The 22311-nt window shown below is 41.2% G+C and overlaps 1 long non-coding RNA gene across 2 annotated transcripts in view; it reads left to right on the top strand.

The window, feature by feature from the left end:
• LOC309973898 overlaps nucleotides 1–22311 on the top strand; it is a 58223-nt gene that overhangs the window by 2006 nt on the left and 33906 nt on the right. The window lies entirely within an intron of this gene.

Genomic DNA, 22311 nt, shown 5'->3' with positions numbered 1-22311 from the left:
GTAATCTTTCTCTCATGAAAATGTCAGGGCCACAGGAGTCAAGTGTATATGGTTCTTGCACAGAACTGAGAGGTGTTAGTTATTGGTGCGCAGGAATTACAACAATCAGTGGCTTTGAAAAGAGCAAAGGCTAGCTTTTCAAGTCCCTCGCTAAGCCTCGGTTTCCTTGTCTGGAAAATGTAGAGAATAACTGCCTCTCAAAGTCAATTTAGGATCAAATGAGATAATATATGTGAAGATATTTTGTAAATTATGAAAAACATATACTTAATGTGTGAAACCCTTAGTGCTGCATAATTTCTAAAAATTACCTCGAAGGAGTTAAGGCCTAATCACTATACAAATTCCTGTTTTAAAGTCAGCTCCTTTCCTGTCTCTATTTTATGTCTCGACATTTATTTTTTTCTATGTGTAATTCATAATATTTTGTTACATTTTCTCTAAGCCTATATGCTGTCTTAAATTCTCTTTGAAACAAGGTGTAAATAAAACCCACACAAACTTCATTTTAAACACTTTACATAGCCCCCAAAATCCAAAGACATTTTTTCAAGAAAAACTCCTTAGGCAAAAATGACAGAAATAAAACTCTCTTCCCTTAAATTATAGGATACTTCGTGGGATTTTCCATTCTGTTCGATTTTCAGCTATTTCATTCCCTTGGGGACGAATTCTGATAACCTCATCTCTCAGTCTTACATCATACGTGGTCTGAAGGTCATAACTGTGAAATTTAAGGATTGTTTAAGGCTACATTCTCCAAGGTCTCCTCATTCAAGTTTTCCATGACATTTTAAAGTAGAGTATTATATTAGACTTTTGAATTTACTCTTCCCAACCAAACTTTTCATGTGTTTAAATTTTCTCTGGTTTTGATCACTCTCAGACTGTGGGAAGAGAGGTAGTGGGGGAATGGGATGGGAGAAGAGTGGCTTGGAATACTGTAATGCATAGGTTCTTACTTTGGTTCCCATGGTTTCCTTAGCCAGCTCTCGAATGCACTCTGGGAGCCCTGTGATTCTCCAGAAATGATAGGCACAATGTTGTATGGATTTGCATATATGTAATTTTATGGGAGAGATCCTCGCACGAGTCCATGACCCAGAAATAATTAAGAACCACTGTGAAATGCTTGCTTTAAGCCATTTCTAAACACCATGACAGAATTAATTTTCCTGCATATACTCATAAGCTCAGTACCAGTTTGGAGGAAGAAAGAACTCCGTTCAACTCCTGAATTTACCCCCTGTCAGATGAGTGATCTTGGATAAATTACTAAACTCTCTAAGCCTTAGATTCCTCATGAGATGACACAAGTGTCTAGCAAAGTGTCAAGCTCTCAGGAGACACTAAGTAAACACTGAAGTCATTTCCCCCTTTCCTTCACCCTCTCCCTGTGTTCCACCTCCAACCTGTCACTAAGAACTGTAGGAGTTAAATGAACCCAACAAAGATGCTCCCTTAAAGGAGATTAGAGTCTCTCTCATGTTAAGTCATGGGTAGTCATTGTAATACATGATGAAATAATTATACAACTCACCATAATGCAGAATCAGTGGGAGCCCTGAGCTTCTTTTCCTGCAACTAGATGGTCCCATCTGGGGTGATGGGAGACAGTGACACCCGAAGTGTGTTGCTTGTGTCCACTCTACTCTGTAACAATCAGCTTACTTGTCACTTGCCACTCACTGATAGGGTTTTGATATATCTGCAAGCAGTTGATTTACTATGGTCTCTGTGCAGTCAAACCTCTCTCCTAATGATAATCTGTGTATGTAGCTGCTCCCCAGCAGAAGCGGAAGGAGAGCCATCTAAGCTGAGCCTTAAAGGGCCTTATCTTTCATAGTTATTGCTTTACTAGTCATTCCAGATGTTTCAGCAGCCCTCTCCACTGTACTTTGTTCACCTTATCCACCTCATCTGCCATTTATGTCCTTGTTGGGTAACACACTTAGTATTTCCTCTTTTACTTTTCTACTCATGACTGATTTCTGACCACTTGTCAAAGCCAGAAATGACTGGTTTGTCTCTTCCATTGCATTCTTTTTTCTTTTTTTAAACATCTTTATTGGAGTATAATTGCTTTATACTTCCATTCCATTCTGCTCATCCTTCAGAAGTTTACCTGAAGGGTCAAAATGGAATGATTGCAAATTCACATCCTGAGTCAATGTGTGTGTAGGTGAGTAAAGAAACTTTCTTTTGTATGTAGGTTAGTTTTGTTATCGATGGACTTACTATTCATAACAGAAGGGGCCTACATAAGTGCACAAATGAGAGAAACTGAATATTGGAATAATAATTAGCTCATTTTATAAAATCGTGGATTAAAAAAATATAACTACATAATGATTAATAACAAATTTAAAAGTGAGTTAAAAACCAAAATAGTGTTCTTAAACTACCTACTTTTCTCAGTCCTTAACAGTTTCCTAGTGCTTTCCACAGAGAGAGTGGTCTGGGGAATGGCCCAATATTGGATTCCAGGAGGCCTGAATTACAGTCTTTCTTGCCACCAACAAGCTGACCTTGAGAATTTTTGTCATATACTCAATAGAGATGATAATTCCAGTTGCTAATAGAATCACTGGGAGGTAGATATGAGAGCACTCTGAAAAGTACATTATTACTAGGAGAGAGTGTATATACCAAATTGCAGGTGAATAATTTTCTTGAATGTATCTAGGTATATTAGAAGACTGACCCCTATAGAACTGTATAACATCGGTAATATTTTACTATCTGCATTGTTGGGTTTTTGTCAGCAAAGACTGGACCATGCAATTACTTCAAACCCTCTGGTTTGAACACATATTTATCCATTTATCCTGAACGTGTTCTGTGTCTCGTGTTCATTGGTAGGTGTCCTTATTTTGGAAAAGTCAGGATCAGAATGAGAATGAGTATACCTGAGGAGTATACCTCATATTTTGCTGAAAAGAAACCATTTACTACTCCCATGAGTGTTTCAATTTATTTTAATCTTTACCCGTAAAGGTCTTTAAATTTTGATAAAGGGAAATCCATTTTCTCTCCAATTGTGAGGACATGATAAGCTAGCTCTGTCCCAGTGGGAGGTGCGGACACTGAAAACCTTCTGTCACTGATGTCTTTTGTGTGAGATGGGTGCCAGGAATTACGAGATCACATTTCAACCTTCTTCCAGCTCCCCTCCCTCCTATATAATCTTTATCTCTGCTTCTAACAGTCTCATTTTCAGAATTTTAAACATATGGAGTGAGAGAGAAGAAAATGACTATCAAAGAATCACATTTTCACTTCTAATACGGAGAAAATAGGAGTCTATTTTTCCAAACTTTTTTATTTTAAAGAAGTTAGTAAAATAAAATAAATCTGTCTGTTCTTCAGTCATTGAGGTTGCATCCATTTAAAAATCTGCAAGGCTAATCTAAATTTGTCCAAGAGTCATTGCTGTACTTCTACCGCTCTTTTAAATTTCTCAATGTAAGTAATCTGGGGATCAATTCCCAGCAATTCCTTCAAATGAAACAGATTGCGAAAAAGTACAGTATAACCTTACAACAGCAGTAAACACTTATTCTCACACAATTTTTATGCATCAGAAATCTAGGAGCAGCTTAGCTGGGTGGCTCTGGCTTGGAGGTCTCTTCATGGGGTTGCAGTTAATCTTTCAGCCAGGGCTGCAGTCTGCAGTCATCTGAAGGCTAGATTGGGGCTGGATGATTTATTCCCAAGGTGGCTTATGGCTGAGGCCTTAGTTCTTTACCACATGGACCTCCCAGAGGACTGCTTAGTATCTTCATGACATGGAAGCTGGTTTCTCCCAGTATGAGAGATACGAGAGAGTGAGCATAAGGCCAAAACCTCAGTGTCTTTTGTGACCTAACCTTGGAAGTCACATCCCGCCACTCCTACTGTATCCTTCTGGTCCCATGGACCCACTGTGATAAAACATAGGAAGGGACTACACAAGGACATTAATAACCAGAGGTGAGGATCACTGCCATCCTAGAAGCTGGCTACCACAACCTACAGAGATCAAGTGAAAACAAGGATCTAATAAATGTCTAACCATCTGAAATCAGATACATTTTGGGTCAAATCAGTTTCATTTAACCTGTCTACTATAAAATTTTACTATAAACAGATTAGTCTATAAAGAAGTTTATTGTGGTTTTGGTTTTGTGCACTTCTAAAAGTATTTTTGAAAAAAAAGACCTGAAAAAGAATCATTTTACAGTTGCAAAAGGAAGAGAAAACATATTTTTCAGGTTTTAAAAATTACATTTCAAAGCAGTTTTTTGAGGATCAAATACCATGACAACGATCTCCTAAAAAGGATTTTTAAAAAGGAATTGCTGTTTTCTTTCATCTCAAGTCCTTAAGGATTCATGTGGTTCAACAGAGTTAACAATTTATTTCTACTTTTTCATTAACTTATTTGAATAATTTTATGGGAATCAATATTCTCCTACCTGCACATATTTCCTACCTGCACTGTTATGTCCAAATATTATAGCAGTTGATCATGCGTTTTATGTCTCAGGTTTAAAAAAATCTATATTACAACATGGATGGACCTAGAGATTGTCATACTGAGTGAAGTAAGTCAGACAGAGAAAAACATATCATATGACATTGCTTATATGTGGAATCTAAAAAAAATGCTACAAATGAACCTATTTACAAAACAGAAATTGAGTCACAGATGTAGAAAACAAACTATGGTTACCAAGGGGGAAAAGGGTGGGGGGATAAATTGGGAGATTGGGATTGACATATACACACTACTATATATAAAAGAGAACCGATAAGAACCTACTGTATAGCACAGGGAATTCTATTCAGTGCTCTGTAATGACATATGGGAATGGAATGTAGAAGAGAGTGGATATGTGTATATGTATGGCTGATTCACTTTGCTGTACAGCAGAAACTAACAACATTGCAAATCAACTATACTCCAATAAAAAATTAATTTTAAAAATCTACATTAAATGGAGGTAGGGGAAACACTGCCTTTAAAAGGTTTAAGGTACAAACAAGTAGAGTTTGACTATCATCTTATTCCTTAAATGTAGTGTTTTCTTGTACTGTAATACTTATTAGAAGAACTGCAGGCTTATGTCACTTTGGGGTCTTATCTTGAAGTTTTCATTACTAGACTTAATGGAGAAGATTTTTTATTCTTAGTAAATGGATAATTTTCTTCACACTGTATTTGATACAAATTATAATACAAAAGCGTCTGTTGGAAAGAACAGATTATTCATCATTGATATACTCTAATTTTTGTTAATTTTTCCTTTAGAAAAATCAATTATAAACAAAGACCTCTTTAGAACTAGATCCCGCTTTCTCTTTTTGAATCAACTGAGTGCATTTCTGGAAGGTTCTCGTTTCACTTCGCTCCAAAAAACACTAAATCCAAATGCCAAAAGTGAGATTGTCTCATCTGAACCCTGAGATAAGCTATTTTGCTTATTTATAAAAGAACAGACTGAGGCTTTTGAATCACTAATTGAAACAAAAACTGAATTATTTACATTTTCTTTCTTGGAAACAAGCAGAGATGAGGAAGTAAGTATACAGATCTCCCTTGACTTACCGTAGGGTTACATCCAGATAAACCCATCATAAGTTGAAAATATCTGTTAAGTTGAAAACGCATTTAATACACCTACTGAACATAGCTTAGCCTATATACCTTAAACGTGCTCAGAACACTTACATTAGCCTACAGTTGGGCAGAATCCTCTAACACCAAGCTTATTTTATAATGGTGTTGAATATATCATGTAATTTCTTGAATACTCTACTGAAAGTGAAAAACAGAATGGTCGTCTAAGTGCAGAATAGTTGTGAGTGTACCATTGTTCACCCCCACGATCGCGTGGCTCCCTGGTGACTACGGCTCACTGTGCTGCCCAGCATCACGAGAGACAGTATTGTACAGCATGTCACTAGCCCGGAAAAAGCAAAATTCAACATTCAAAGTACATGTTCTACTGAATGTGTACCCCTTTTGTAAAATCAAAAAATCGTTAAGTCAAACCATGGTAAGTCAGGGACTCTCTGTATAGTATGTTTGACTATAAGCGACCCAGGGTACAGGAAATGGAGGGTGGACTCAGTATACAGGCCTCCCACCATTAACATGAATTCACTTAAGAAAAATTTGAAGTCAGGAAACAACTACTCAGTGATTAATTTAATGTAGCTGTATAAGAAAGAATTGAGACATGCTGTTCATATGTCAGGTACTATGCCAGCTGCTAAGGATATATATATATAGAGAGAGAGAAGCTAAGGAACCTTAAGCTCAGGGTCCCTCACTTGCATGACCCCTTCCAAGGCAAATGTGTTCACGTGGTCAGTTTTCTTTTTTGGTAAAATTTGCAAAAGTAAGATATTTAAACTTTAATTTGTGAATTCTGTTCTTTCTCTCCACTGACACTTCCCCCTTGTGTTGGGAAGTGCTGGAGTGTCTACAGGGTTTTTTTGTTTTGTTTTTGGTAATGGTTAAGGAAGAGTTGAGAGTTGAGTGAGGGAGACATTTAGCTCCCTAGGGTATATTTATTCAGTCTCTCATGTGTGTAGCTGAATCATTCCAAGTTGTCCAGCATAGAAAAGGCTTCCAGGGGACTTCCCTGGTGGCACAGTGGTTAAGACTCCATGCTCCCAATGCAGGGGGCCTGGGTTCGATCTCTGGTCAGGGAACTAGATCCCACACGCATGCTGCAACTAAGCGTTCACATGCCACAACTAAGGAGCCCGCCTGCCACAACTAAGACCTGGCGCAAACAAACAAAACAACAACAAAAACACATGGTATTCTTTAAAAAAAAAGGCTTCCAGGAATACTGTAATCCCTACTGTGCTGACTCATCATATGGTGTAGAGGTCATATCTCAATATAAGCATGTCCTACTAGATTCGTTTTCTATTGCTGAGTAACAAAATACCACAAACTTACTGGCGAAAAACAATCCCCATTTATTAGCTCGCAGTTCTGTAGGGCAGAAGTCTGGGCCTGGTGTAGATGGGTTCTCTTCTCAAGATCTCAGAAGGCTAAAATCAAGGTGTCCACTTAGCTGCATTCTCATCTGGAGCTTGGGGTCCTTTTGCAAGCCCATGTGATGTGGCAGAATTCAGCCTCCTGCGGTTGTAGGACTGAGGTCCCTATTTCTTTTCTGGCTATTAACCAGGAGCTGCTATCAACAACTAGAGGCTCCTGCATTCCTTGCCACATGGCTTACTCCATCTTCAAAGCCAACAGCAGAGAATCTCCCTCATTTTTAATCCCTCCTGCTTTGAATCTCTTTGTTAAGAAGGGCCCCGTCACTTTTAAAGACTCAAGTGATTAGGTCTGGCCCATCCAGGACCATCTCCCTATCTTGAAGTCAATTGTTTTGGGACATTAATTGAATCTGCAGAATCATTTCACAGCAGCATCTAGGTTAGTATTTGGTGAACAACTGGAAGAAAGTGTGTGTACACGGGGGAGTGGAGATCTTGGGGACCATCTTAGACTTCTGCCTGTAAGCAATGGACATATATATATAGTTTAGTAGAAGATATACCTATTATAAAGCTTTCCAACTCAGAATAGATACCTTCAAAGACTCAGAAGAAAAATTCAAACATAAATGAAAATTTATTCTAACTTGACACAGCTCTAGAGAACCATTTTAACTGCAATGTTTCTAGTATAACTAATAAGAAATTACAGGCTCCTAATTTATTTATTAAAAACCAGAGATTTTTATTTATTGAAAACAAAGGGTTCATAAAACAATAATAGAAGATGCAATAAAAGCAATAAAGATGAATGATAAAATTAATAAAAATCATCCTGTCATAGAGAACTAAACTGTAACAAAAGTCTTTACAGGACACAGCAAAAGCCATAGTTTGTTACAAAAAAGAAATGAATTGTGAAAGGAAGTAACAGGTAGGCTCAGTGACTGTCTTGGACTCTGGCCAGTGGAGGGGGCCCTTCCCTGATCCCCACACTTGAGAGCACCTTGCTCATCATAAATACTGAAGCACAGGGAGAGTTAGCTTGCTTTTTGACCTCATGGAAGAGGTTTCTGAAAGTTTGGCACCCAGAAGAAGGCTGGGAATTATAAGAGGGGGACAGGCAAGGAGGCCTGGCCCCGAGGCCAGAGGAGACCGAGGCAGGAGACAGCATGTGGGGTCAGGAGGGACTCAGCACCCCAGCCCTTGGAGGCCAGCAACCGAGGAGCTGCTTCAAGCTGGTCCCTCCACACCACCCAGCTGGGTGTCAGGGTCCCTAGGCGCTTGCTTTTTCCTCTCCTCTGCTCTGCTGGTATAGTTTTGAGAGGCGAACTTCCAGAAGGGGTGGGATTTTTTGCAAGGCGAGAGGGAGGGTATATGCCCACCCTGATTTCCTGAGGCTCTTGACCGTGTCCCTCCCCTCTGGCTTCCAGAGGGGTCCAGGCAGCAGCCAAGCTTCCAGGGTCCAGCCAGTCACAGCCAGCTGATGTAGTGTATACGGAAGGACTGAGAAAGAGAACAAACAAGCATGAGTCCTAGACATTTTGCCAAAGGAGCAGGGTAACACGTTAATTGCAGGAGAAGAACAGGCAGGTGGGAAAGAGGGGAGAGAATCAAAGATTCTGTTTTGGACACGTTGAACTGAGATGCCAACAGTCATTCAAGTGGAGGGATCAAATGAGCAATTGGACATTTGGGTCTGGGGCTTGGGGGAGTAGTCTGAGCTCCAGATAGAACTACATGCAGCTGGTACGGTTGTTGGGACCAAATGTTTTTTCAAGTGTCTGATAGACACTTGTGGTTCTTCTATTGTGTATTGTCTGTTTGCATGCTCTACCTGTGTATAAAGTCTCTGACAATCATTGTTAAAATTCACATACGTTTAATATAATTGAAAATGTGTAACAAACCTCCCCAATCATTTAATCTTCACAACAAATCTGAAAGTTTTTAAATTAATTTATGTGTTTTTATTTTTTGCATTTTACCCTGAGGGTTTTTTTTTAATTGACTTACAGTGTTGTGTTAGTTTCAGGTGTACAGCAAAGTGATTCAGTTCTTTCCCTTATAGTTTATTACAAAATATGTGTGTAGTTCCCTGTGCTATACAGTAGGTCTTCGCTGGTTTTCAGTTTTTTATATGGTAGTGTGTATATGTTAATCCCATTGATAGTTTTTTAATTTAAAATATTTAAAGAAAAAGAATAATAATCAGAAATGGAAAAAAATGTGAGGAAGTGAAAATTCTTTTGTAAAACTTGAAAGGGCAAATTGAATCAATTTTTAAAAAGGTAGTGAAAGGATTATCATAATCCTTTAATATATGCAAACACTTGCACCTCAATTCCCAAATTCTGATAATATAGCTAAAGGAAATAAAAATAAATATACAGAGAAAAAGTCTTTATTTGATAGAAAAAGAGACTGAAGCTTAAAGAGTTTAAATAATTTCTCATGTCATGACAGCTAGTAAGTGGCAGTGCTGGAAGCTGGAAATATGGGTCCAATGAGAGTTTTGACCTCCACATACAAATTTAGAAGTCATCAGCATGTAACATGTAAGAAAAATGTATTTGTCCTCCACAAGGAAGTGATGAATGCTTTATGTTCATGAAGAGGGGTTAGATTGAGTCTCCCAAGGGAACTCACAGGTTGGTATATGTAGTAAATGAAGCTTAGAAACCTGATTTCTCTACACATCAAAAGTGAATCCATCTTTCAGAAATGGACTCACATTAACCTAGTTTACAAGTCTGATTTTTAAAAGTAGAATGTCAAATTGCAATAAGAAATCACTATCTCAGACACAGGAATATGTGAAATGCATTCCACTAGCTTTTTCTTTTCCTTACAAAGAGTAAAGTGCATGGAAATATTTAATGACTTTAAGCGGAGGGAACACGAAACATCCAGCTCACGTTTGGGATGGTCTTTCCTGGGGGTAAAACCTATGCCTCCTAGTGCATTTCGTCCCCTCATTCATTTCATCAGTTCGACCACACCCTGTCGTCTCACTCTGACCTGCAAGCCGTATCTGTTTGGCCTCCTAAAGCATTTGTAACCCTGGCCCAATAGCCTTAACCAACTACCAAATATTTTGATGAGTCAAAAACTCCCCTGAGTAATATTTCAATAGAGAATACCAATTTTTATCTCCAAAATTTTCCTTTTTCCAGCCTCTAAGACTGACCAATCCTCCTTCTGATGGACTTACCCGATTCAATCAAATTACCATCAAGTTCTGGCGCTGGGATTCAACCTGCATCTTTAGGTTGCGTCTGGTGAACTTCATTTTGCAGTATATTAAGCCCCCTGTCTCATTAATTACCTACCATGTGACCTAATGAAGACATTGATTCCATCTGAAATTCAGTTTCTTAATCTGTAGAATGGGGAAAATAATATCAAAATCATAGCATGACCATGCAACGCAGAGGGTGTGTGAAGCTCTCAGTGTGTTATCTGTCATTTTCACTACCTGACTGTCATCATTACATGTTGAATGTTAGCCTGAACTCGCAGGGCACAAACTTACTTCCAAGTTCTTAGGAGAACCCTTGCTATAAAATCTAATGACTATAATCTCAGTCACACGTGGTTCTGATGCTAAGAAAAAATGGGACAGTGGGCCCTGTAACGTGAGCTTCAAAATTGAACTGAGGAGCAGTAATCTGAGAGATTTTTTAAAAATTCGGCAGGAAACGTGGTGTTTTCTTTCAGCAATAGATCCCTTTAGCATTCGTGTAAAGCTCATGGATGCCTGCTCAGAATAATGGTATCAAAGGTACAAAAACAAAAAAACAAAGGATTACAGAAAAAATTATATTAGAATTGTTATTAAAATATTTCCAAAACAAATTTGTGTTAGAGTAATATATGTGCTTCTTTATTAATATATTAAAAACCAAGATCTAACAAGAGGTCTAATAATGGCTATAATTTAGCAGTTGGGATGAGTGTAAATGATATGACAAGATGTTTGTATCAATTGTATTGTAAGATGACAACATCCATATTTCTATTAGTGACAAATCGGTAGATACTGCTAATAGACCTTGGTGCTGACAACAATCATAGTTGAATAAAATGTTAAATTTCAGTTAGAGTTAATACAAATAAAGATGCAAATTTCCCCCTATCCATATCTATGTAATCCACAGCCCCCAGATTAAGAACCTATGCATCAGAGGGTGGTAAACACAGACTCCAAAGGAAGAGAGAATTTTTGAAGGACAAACTGATTGACACATTTAATAAAAAGATTAGAAATGATAAAGATGAAAATACTTACTGGGTTTATCATTTAGGAGTTCATCAGTGGACATCGCCATTGAAGTTTCATTGGGGAAGTTGAGGGCATAAATCAGATAATAGTAGTTTAAGGATTAGTTGGGGAAGGGGAGTGCAAACACTAGGAAGTGGGGAAGTCAATGAAGGTGGCACTTTTTTTTTTTTTTTTTTGGCCAGGCCACGTGGCTTGTGGGATCTTAGTTCCCCGACCAGGGATCAAACCCATGCCCCCTGGGTTTGAGGAAGTGCAGAGTCTTAGCCACTGGACTGCCAGGGAAGTCCCGGAGATGGCACTTTTAAGGAACTTGGCTGTGACGGGGCCGTGCCAGAGATGGGAAGTGCATTAGTAGGAGGGAGGACTTAGTTGACAAGAGAAGGTCTGGGCATAGTATGTATCTTGGGTGAAGAACCATAGAAAGGGAGAGTCAAGGCAGAGGGAAAATGCGTGATGGGGAGAGAGGTACGCACTTCTGAGGAGGTAGGAAGAGTCTGGACCAAGAGAGGGAGTGAAGGAATTCACCTTGGACTGAGAAAGGAACATCTCTTCTACTGAGAAGAGGGAGCTACACCAAAGGCAGATGCAGAAAAAATCTGAAGTAAAGAACAGAAAGTTGGGAAAGTTTTGAAATAGAAATCGATGCCTTTGTCCTGCCCTTCACTGCCACTAGCCCAAAGGGCCATGTTCTTTATGTAGAGACAGCAGGACCTAAAAGCCTAAGAAAGGTATTATATCAGGTAGATTACTTGCCATGGTAAGAAACAGGAAGTCCAACATTTGGGATTTGTTATTTAACTTCATTGACTTAAGGAATAAAGGTGATTTATTGCCTCATTCAACAAAAAAACTCCAGAGATGAGTGAAAAGTTTTACATGAAAAGTTTTACATGAAAGTTTTACATGAAAAATTCCAGGGTAAAAAAATCTGTTTCTTCCAGATATACTCTCTCCAGAGAGCTCCCTAGCAAACCTCCCCTTACACATCATTTACCCAAGCTGCATTCTTTTTTAAAAAATAAATTTATTTTTATTTGTTTATTTTTGGCTGTGTTGGGTCTTCGTTGATGCGCATGGGCTTTCTCTAGACGCGGTGAACAGGGTCTACTCTTTGTTGCGGTGCGCAGGCTTCTCATTGCGATGGCTTCTCTTGTTGCGGAGCATGGGCTCTAGGCGTGCGGGCTTCAGGAGTTGTAGCATGTGAGCTCGGTAGCTGCGGCTGGCGGGCTCTAGAGCGCAGGCTTCGTAGTTGTGGCGCATGGGCTTAGTTGCTCCGTGGCATGTGGGATCTTCGCAGACCAGGGCTCGAACCCGTGTTCCCTGCATTGGCAGGTGGATGCTTAACCACTGCACCACCAGGGAAGTCCCCCAAGCTGCATTCTTATTCCTGGACCACCACCTGTGGCAGGGAAATTCCACCCCATGGTTGGCTTACCAACCACTGCGTAAGCTCCTGAACTGTCATTAGCAGGAAACACTGTGCTCCCTATGGACCAGCTGTTCAAGCAGAGCCTTGGCATTCAGGTGTGTGTTGGGCATTTTGGGTCATTAGAATGACTGCAGGAGGAAGTTAGGGATGCAAGACATCCCAAGATGCATGGGACAGTTCAGAGCAAAGAGCTGGCCAGCCCCAAATGCCCATTGTGCCTGCTGCTAAGAAATGCTGCTGTAGACAGAGAAGCCCACGCTTGAATTTCACTGGCTTCATGAGGAGGTGTGGTGTAATAAGAAATATATTTGGTATGTCCCAATTCCTAGCACAGAGCTCCTAAAACCCTTGGAATTTCCTGAGCGCTCAGAAAGTCTTTTGTTATTCATAAGAAGCCCATGTTTTGATCACACAGGAGTCTATGCTAATGAGGAGACTCAAGGCTGTGTCCCTACATAGCCTCAGGATGGGGCTGGTCACCAGAAAGACTGAGTGATTAGAAGGTGAGACTTTCAGGCCCACCCAGCAACCTCTAGGAAAGGGAAGGGGTACTGCAGATTAAGCTCTATAAAAACTCTTGAACAATGAGACATTTGAAGAGCTTCTGGGTTGGTGAACACATGGAGGTGCTGGGAGAGTGGTGTACCCAGAGAGCGCATCTCTTTCATCTAGCTGTTCTGAGTAGTATCCTTTTATGAAAACCAGTTAAATGTTAAGTAAATGTTTCCCTGAGCTTTGTGAGTCATTCTAGCAAATGATCAGGCCCAAGGACCCCTCGGGTTTCTGGGAACTCCAATTTATAGCTGGTCATTCAGCAGGTGGCCCCTGGACTTGAGACTGGATCTCAGGCAGGGGAATCTGGTGAGCCTGAGCCCTTAACCTGTGGGATGTGATGCCATCTCCAAGTAGATAGGGTCAGAATTGAGATAAATTTGTATGACACCCAGGTGATGTCCACTGACCTTTGGAGAATTGCTTGGAGATGATGGAAAACACCCCAGGAAGATATGGATACCTGAACAAAAGTGTGGAAGGAAGGGGAAATGGATTTAGGGGAGGCGGTCAACAACAGCTGCTATGGATATCATAGATCTCAGAAGCAGAGAGCCTGGGGCTTAAATCCTGGCTCTGCCACTGCGGAGCTGTGTGATCTTGAGCAGGTTAATGAATGTTTAAAAGCCTTACTTTCTTTAATAAGTAAAAATAGAATAATAAAACATACCTTTGAGACTTCTGAGAGGATTAATGAGAGAATGTATGCAAGGAGTCTGTCAAATGTCCTGGCCCCTAGAAGGGATTCAATGAGTATTGGTTTCCTTTCTTCCTGCTCTTACATGCATTAATTTCCAGGGTAGCTATCTGATAGGATCTGAAGGGATCAGTACCTTGCTATTTCCAGCGAATGTTTTTGAGGTGCTAATATCTTCTAATGAGAACATGAGCCATCATTTAAACCATTAGATTAGGAACATTACAGATGGTCCCAGCACAATGTGTTCGCGTCGCAGATGGCTCGTAATAGCAAGTCAGTAGTAATAAGCAAGGAGAGAAATATCAGTTTTAGCTCGGGGCTTTCAACTCCATCTTTTTTTAAAAAAATTATTTATTTATTTATTTGGCTGTGCCGGTTCTTAGTTGCGGCGTGTGTGATTTAGTTCCCTGACCAGGGATCAAACCCGTGCCCCCTGCGTTGGGAGCGCAGAGTCTTAACCACTGAACCACCAGGGAAGTCTCTCAACTCCTTCTTAAATATACTACTGCTGTAGAAAATAAATAAAATAAGTATGTACACATATGTTTGCCTTTCTATGTTTCATTTATTTTATTATTATTTGGCCACACCGCGCAGCTTGCGGGATCTCAGTTCCCCAACCAGGGATTGATCCCGGGCCATGGCAGTGAAAGCACTGAGTCCTAACCACTGGACCGCCAGGAAATTCCCTCTATATGTTTCATAATTAGATGAAGATTCATAAGAAAATGACCTTCATTCCGGTTTTGAATGCATCTTCTTCCCTTCAAACACAGGCCTTTGTGCTTTCTGCCCTCTCTGGAAGATGACTCTTATTTTTCTTTCAGAGTCCATGTAAATGATCAATTCCTCTGGAAACGCCTTCCAATTTTCTAGGCTAGGTAGGACATTTTGTTTTTGTTCTCATAGCCTTGTGTTTTTGTTATCTATTAATGTGTTACAAACCACTCCCAAATTCAGTGGTTTTAAATACCAACAGGGTATTAATTACCATGATTATTTTTGTTGATCAGGTGGTTCTCATTTCTTCATGTGAACTTGACTGAGGTGCTGAGATAGCTGGAAGGTCCTGAGCCCGGCATATCATGCTGGACACCAGCTGGGAGTTCAAGGCCCTTGGTGATCCTCCATGTAGACTGTGCACTTATTCGTAGAATGGCAACTGGATTCTAAGAAAGTGCATTCCAAGAGGTCTAGTCCCGTTGGGCAAGTGCTCATCAAACCTCTGCTGGCACCATGTATGTCATGTCCCAAGAATCAAAATTAATTATGTAGCCAAACCATTGTCAACATGGAAGGGGATTGCACAAGGGCAAACTGCCAGGAGGCCTGGTTCACTGGGGGCCAAAGTCTACCACATCCAGTGAGCCTTTCCTTCATAGGACTCATCATTGTTTTCAATTATATATTTATATGTGTTATTATTTTTCTCTCTCAATAGACTCAAAGATCCATGAAAACAGGATCTTTTTGCTTCTTTGCTAATTATTGTGGAGCAGAACCTTAAACGCAATTTAAAGGTTTTGAAGAAGCCCAAGTGACTGAGAAACTAATACCAGGTGCCATCATGCAGGTCTTGCAAAAGAGATCGGTCCCCAAATGGCCTGCCCACTGTTAGCTGATCACCTACCATCACACTGTTTCGAGGAGAATTGTAGGTATTCTGTTCTCCCTCTCATCTCAAGCCAAGGGAGAGGGATTTCAAAAATTATTTGGAGAACTTAGCATGTGATCCTTGAATTTTGATGCACCATCCCTGCTGACATCCCTTTGTTTGCAGGCACCAAGGTTATTTGTGGGCATCAGACCCTGCAAGGGAATTGTCTCAGGAATGTCCTGCCAGGCATTCCCTCTGAATGAAGTAATCTGAACATGTCCTGGATGGACACCCAATGATGTCTTCTACCAAACGACATGAGCTACATTTTTTGAGTGCTTCTTATATTCAGGGATGTCCCATACATTTTTTCTAATTTGTATGATAACACGGCAAGGTATGTAGGTTTCATTCACATTTTACAGATGAGAAAACTAAGTGAGGTTGAATTACTTGTCCGATGTCCCATAGCTAATAAATAGCAGAGCTGTGTTTCGAACCTGGGTCTGAATGTTTTCAAAATTCGTGTCTTTACATAGCACCCCACCATCATAGTTCAGGCAGACATGGAGGAGACACATCTTCAGAGGCACACACGGAGACCAAGTGTGCGGTATATTTGATAGGAATATCAAATATTCCTTCCTTATAAAAGGAAGGGGGGTAGAAGCAGCATTGGGCAGATGGAGAAGTTGCAATACAGGCTTCAGCGACCCTGCAGGAGCTCTGGAACACATTGTGTCCGTTTGTGTGGCACCCTTCAGGTGGAAGACTGGACCTTCTACCTTCTGCCTTACTCAGGCAAGAGACGCACATTGCCCCTGTGCTAATTTTGTGTCAACTTGACTGGGATACGGGGTGCTCAGATACTTGGCTAAACACTATTTCTGGATGTGTCTGCGGGGGTGTTTCTGGATGACATTAGTGTTTGAACTGGTAGCGTCAGTGAAGCAGATTGCCTTCGCGATGTGGGTGGTCATCATCCCATCAGCTGAGCGGCTGAATAGAAGAAAAGTGCAGGGGAAGGGAGAATTCACTTTCTCTGCCTGACTGTTGAGCTGTGATGTTGGTCTTGTGCACTTGGACTGGGACTTACATCATCAGCTCCTCTGGTTCCCAGGCCTTGTGATTTGGACTGGAATCGACACCACTGTTTTTCCTGGGCCTCTGCCTTGCAGATGGCAGATCATGGGGTTTCTCAGTCTCCAGAATCATGTGAGCCAGCATCTTGTAATAAGTCAATCTCTCTCTCTTTGTATTATCTCTGTCTCTATCTACCTCTATCTCTCTGTTGGTTCTCTGGAGAACTCTGACTAATATACCCGGGAAGCACCTGTCCTCCGGGTGCTCTCTGCAGCTGAAACCAGTCTCAAAGTGGCTGGGGGTTACGTGCTAACTTCACAGCCCACAGCTAGGCAGCACATCCTTTCTGCTCTTCACAGCACAGCTCCATGTCTACCACAGCTCTCAGCTATTAATTTTGACTTTTGGTATTTTAATTTTTTGACTTAAAAAATATTATTATTCATGTTTTAATAATATTGTTATCTTGAGATTCATTTAAAAGCTAATCAGATTTGAGCATGGACACCTATATTTAAAATCTGACTGCCAGTTAAAATGGTAAATTTTATGTTATGTATATTTTATAACAATAAAAAAAATCTATGACTCCTACACATACCTATATGAGAGTCTAATTTCCTTATCATGGTCCATGAAACCTATCAGAGTCAGATCTTAAACTATATTTATAAGCTTCTACTACTGATCAGTCCCGCTCCATTTTTAGCCTCCCATCCCTGACTCCCCCTGCTTCTGGACAATGCTTCAGCGATACTCAACTTTTCACTGATCCCCAAATATTCCATCTTCTTCAGCTACTGATGTTTTGCACATCCTAGATTGTCCGCATCACGCTTCCTTGACTTCTCTGCCTGATGAAATCCTACTGACCCTCTTCAAGACAAAATGTAAATATTATTTGACTCTCTGGGCAATTTTGTTTGCTATATCCTTGTGTTTTCCTATTATGTAGCTTCTAAGGATTCTTGGTTTACATATACATGCATGTGTATGATTGCGTTATACATACACGTTTCATCATTTGCACTGTATTAGGATGGTGTTGGCTGCAAGTAACAGAAAAATAGGTCTTGCCTCTCTATTGGCTATACCCCTTTAACCTATAATTCTGTTTTTGTTTGTTTGTTTCTTAAAATCTTTTATTTAATTTGTTACAATATTGCTTCTTTCCTGTGCTTTGGTTTTTTGGCCGCGAGGTATGTGGGATCTTAGCTCCCCAACCAGGGATCAAACCCGCACCCACTGCATTGGAAGGCGAAGTCTTAACCACTGGACTGCCAGGGAAGTCCCTATAATTCTGTTTAATGTAAACATTGCAAATTCAGTGGTGGAGATGTTTCAGTTCTTAATTTACTTGACTTCAGTTCTAGTTATCTATTGCTATGTGTGGTACAATAAAGAATTTGTTGGATTTTTATCCAGGTTGCTGGCATAGAGCTTCACAAATCCTTGGAATTTCCTGTATGATAGGAATGTCTTTCTTATGCTAATGAAATGAGTCATGATGGGCCCCCTAGATAGCTTCAGGATGGGATCTCATTACCAGAAAGAGTAACCACAGGATTAGAAGGTTGAGCCATTCAGCGTCTCTAAGGAGGGGAGCTGGAGATTGAGTTCAATCATGTGGTCAAAGATTTAATCAATCATACCCATGGAATGAAACCCCAATAAAACCTCTGGAGCTGAGACTTGGAGGATCTTACTGGCTAGTGAATACATTGATGTGCCAGGAGGGTGATATGCCCTCATTCCATGGGGAGAGGGCCGGCAAACTCTACATTGGGGACCCTCCTAGATCTTGCCCTATGTGCACCCATTATAATAAAACTGTAATCCTAAGTATGCCACTTTCCTGAGTTCTGTGAGTCACTCTAGGGAATCATTAACCCCGAGGGGGCTGTGGGGACCTCTGAGTTTGTTGTCAGTTGATCAGTAGTAAGCGTGGCCTAGGGACCAGCCCCCACCCGACCCCCCTTGATATGCAGCTGGTGTCTGAAGTGAGAGTTGTCTTGTGGAGGACTCAGCCCTTAACCTGTGGAGTCTGTGCTAACTCTGGGTGGATGTGTCAGAATTGAATTGTGTCAGAATTGAATTGCTGTACACCCGGTTGGTGTCAGTTGGAGTTGACGTGAAATATTCTGTAACCATCCAAATATTAACTGTTTAAAATAATTTTTAAAAATCATGATTTCTTAAAAAAAAAACAAAAACCATGATTTCTCACAATTCTGTAGGTTGACTGGGCTCAGTCGATTGGTCCTCCCTCACCTGAGGTCTCCCGTGCAGGTACAGTGAGACGGCAGCTGAGGCCTGGGCAGGTGGTGCCTGGGCTGGGATGGCTGAGCATCTCTCTTATCGTTAGCTCAGGCTTTCTCACAGTGTGGTGATCTTGAAGTAGTCAGACTTTTTACATGGTGGCTGGAACCTTCCAAGGGACAAGGATTGGAAGCTGCAAGTCTCTTAAAGTCCAGGCCTGAAAATGGGCACAGCATCATTTTTGCTGTATTCTACTGGACAAAACAGTCACCAAACCCACCTAGACCTAAGGGGAGGGGACATAGAACCCCACTTCTTGATGGGGTTCTATGAGTACCAAATAACTGGCCATCTTTAATCTGCCTCATCCTCTCTTTGGCATTTCCCACTGTTTTCCACAAGCGATATGACATCATGTTCCCTGATTTTTCCTTTATCACTGACTCTTCTTCTCTAGTCTCCTTAAGTGCTATCTTGCCCCCACTATTTGAACGTCCTCTTCCTTTTTCTCTCTCACTGCTCATTTACCTTGGAATATCGTATCTACTCTTGTGACTCCAGTCACCACCTTTAGGCTGGTGATGCCTCAGCTCTCTAAGGACGTCTACTCTAACCCTCTGACTCACATAGCCAAGAAGCCTTTACGACTCCTGGGAGAGGTATCTGGATGAGGCTTGTGCTCACCCACCCATGGGCAGAGCCACAAGTTTTGTCCAAAAGGCAGCCAGGTCTTCCTTGTACAGCTTTCCTGAGAGTCTCCTGCTTGTCCAGCTGCACCACATTTGTGGCAACCTTCATGAATGACCTCCACAAATGACAGCCTAGGATGACACAGCTCATGGAACCTGCAAGTGTCCAAAGGATGTGGCAAGGCTGACTGGCTGAATGAATGAGAATGATTTACACGAATACGTAAAATCTTTCACTGTAGAACCTACATTTAGTACTTTCCAGATCCTTTGGCTATAAGAAGTGTAGACACAGTTTGTATGTTTCCATGAACTGCACTTCATCATAATTGCACTTTCACAGGTAAGAAAAGAACACCAGAGCAGCCAATGCATGACCCACAGCACTCATTTCTGTAGAAACGGCGTTTAGCCGTATCCTTTCTCACAGACCATGTGGACATGGTATTCGACAGTAAAAATAAGCTGGTAGTGGTCCTGAAAACAAACTTAAAAACAGATAGATTTGAAAGAACAGCTTGCTTAACAAAAAAAGAAATAGGCTATGAACATTGTTTAAGTAAATCCCAATTTTGTTATATGTATGTAACAGTTTGTGTTAATTTTGTTATATTTATACTTGAGTTCTGTGTTGGCAGACCATTTCTGTGTCACCCCACGTATTAACTCTAAGGGGCAAGGACCTATGTTTTGGAATATGGGTCCTCAATTGGTTTCTTTCCCATAATTGGCCCAAATCTGGGACTGGTTCTCCTCGTCAGTCTGTTGTGTAAGCATCGCAGTTTGAGAATGTACCACGACTTGGCATCCTCAGTCTGACACCATCTTCAGTGAAATCCAACAAACATTTGTAAGGCACTGTGTTCCATCCCGTGGAGGATACAAAGAGCCTGGGATATCAAGATGAATGAGGGAGAGGGGAGTCACAGAAAACTGCAACAGTGCAGCAAGGCGACTGTGGCACACAGACACAGGCTTGCTGCCCTGTGCAGGGAATTAACTGTCGCTTCTCATCTGAGGAGCGAGAGGGATGGGGAAAGGATTCCAGATGGAAGGAGCACAGTAGAGGCACAGAGCGGGAGTTCAGGCTGCGGCTGGGGCGAGGAAAGCCTTGGCTGGAGTACAGAGCATATGCAGGTGGGTGCCAAGGAAACCGACCGAACAAAAAGGGGGCGGGGGGGGACATTGAGGAAAGCATCGTTCAGAGAGAGTTGAGCCGCCAAGGCTTTTGAACACAACTAGGACTCACTCCCAGCCCCCGTCTGTGACTGTCTCCCGCGGAGCATCATGTCAGCCCTTGATTGCATGGGCGTCTTATTCTCACTCTTCCCTGATGGAAAAGACTCATTTAAAAATAAAAAGCAAAACAAATAAACCAAAAACCCTGTCCTTGAGCTGAATGTCTTCCTAATAACTTTCTCCCTACACGGCCAAGCCCATCAGAACAGGCGAGAAGCTCTGAGTCTGAGTCCCCCACTTCTGATGTATCTATATATCACTATCTCTATATATCTGTAGGGACATTATCTATCTATATATCTACACACACACACACACACACACACACACACACACACACACACACACACACACACACAAACCCTACTGGTTCCATCTCCTCTGGACAACCTGAACGAATATACCAGTGGATCTCAAACTCCAGTTGCATTCGAATCACTTGTCTTACTCATAATACAGAAGATGCCGTGAGTCCTTTTCTCATAGTTTGGCTTTAGTAAGTCTGGAATTGGGCCTGAGATTTTGTAATTTCCTCAGCTGCTTCTCAGGCACATGGTGAGAGATTTACACGAGAGACACTGGTCTGCATGACGATCTCCTCAATTCTCCTGGATCTGACTCTTGTCTGTAAGGAGATTATTCCCAAATCTATAGCTCTTGGCCAGAACTCTGCCGAGTGCCAGATCCTTGTAACTGTCTGTTAAACATTTCAACTACTTGTTCGTTAAGCAGCTAATCTCACCATTTCCCCTGTAACATCTTTTTTTAGTTCCCATTTCAGTGAATGATACCAACATGTACCCATTCCTTCAGAGGAGGGAGCTGGGAGTCCTGCTGAATCCCTGCCGCCCACTTCTCCATGTCCTCAGCATCTTTCACATCTTCTCTACCTTTCCACACCGCTGCCACGGTCTGAACCTCCCACTCTGTGGAGCCTGGGCAGTAGTAATGAGCTCCACCCTGCCCCCTGTCTCTTGTCCCCTGCCCTCCCAATCCAATCTCCACTGCTTTGCCAGGTCCATTTTCTAAAATCAAATCTGATCAAGGTTAAACCCTTTAATTGCTTTACAGCCCACAGAATAAAGCCTCCATTCCCAGGATGGCGTAAAAGCCCTCCTCCATGTCTAGCCCTGCTCTGCTTAGTGAATGCCTCCCTTCCAGATAGGCCTGAGCTATGTCCAGCTGTTTGTAGCTATGTAGACACATGGGGCTGCTTTTGGCATATTCGTGGTGCTGTTAAACTGATCTGTCTTCCTAGAATGTGTCCTCTGCCATCTTCATGCAAAATATCCTTTTGCTTGCTCATCCTTCAAGACTCAAGAATCATCTTTTCTGCCAAGTCTCTTCTGATATTCCTATAGGTAAAGTCACATTTTTCCAGTCTTACTTTGATCATAGCCTCTGGAATACCTTATTGCATTTTCTAATTTACATGTGCAACAGTAAATAAATGGCAAATAATTCCTATTAGATTGG

The sequence above is a fragment of the Leucopleurus acutus genome (genome assembly GCF_964270905.1).
Source record: "Leucopleurus acutus genome assembly, chromosome: 17".
NCBI lineage: Eukaryota > Metazoa > Chordata > Mammalia > Artiodactyla > Delphinidae > Leucopleurus > Leucopleurus acutus.
This window is presented reverse-complemented; position numbering and strand designations above follow the sequence as displayed.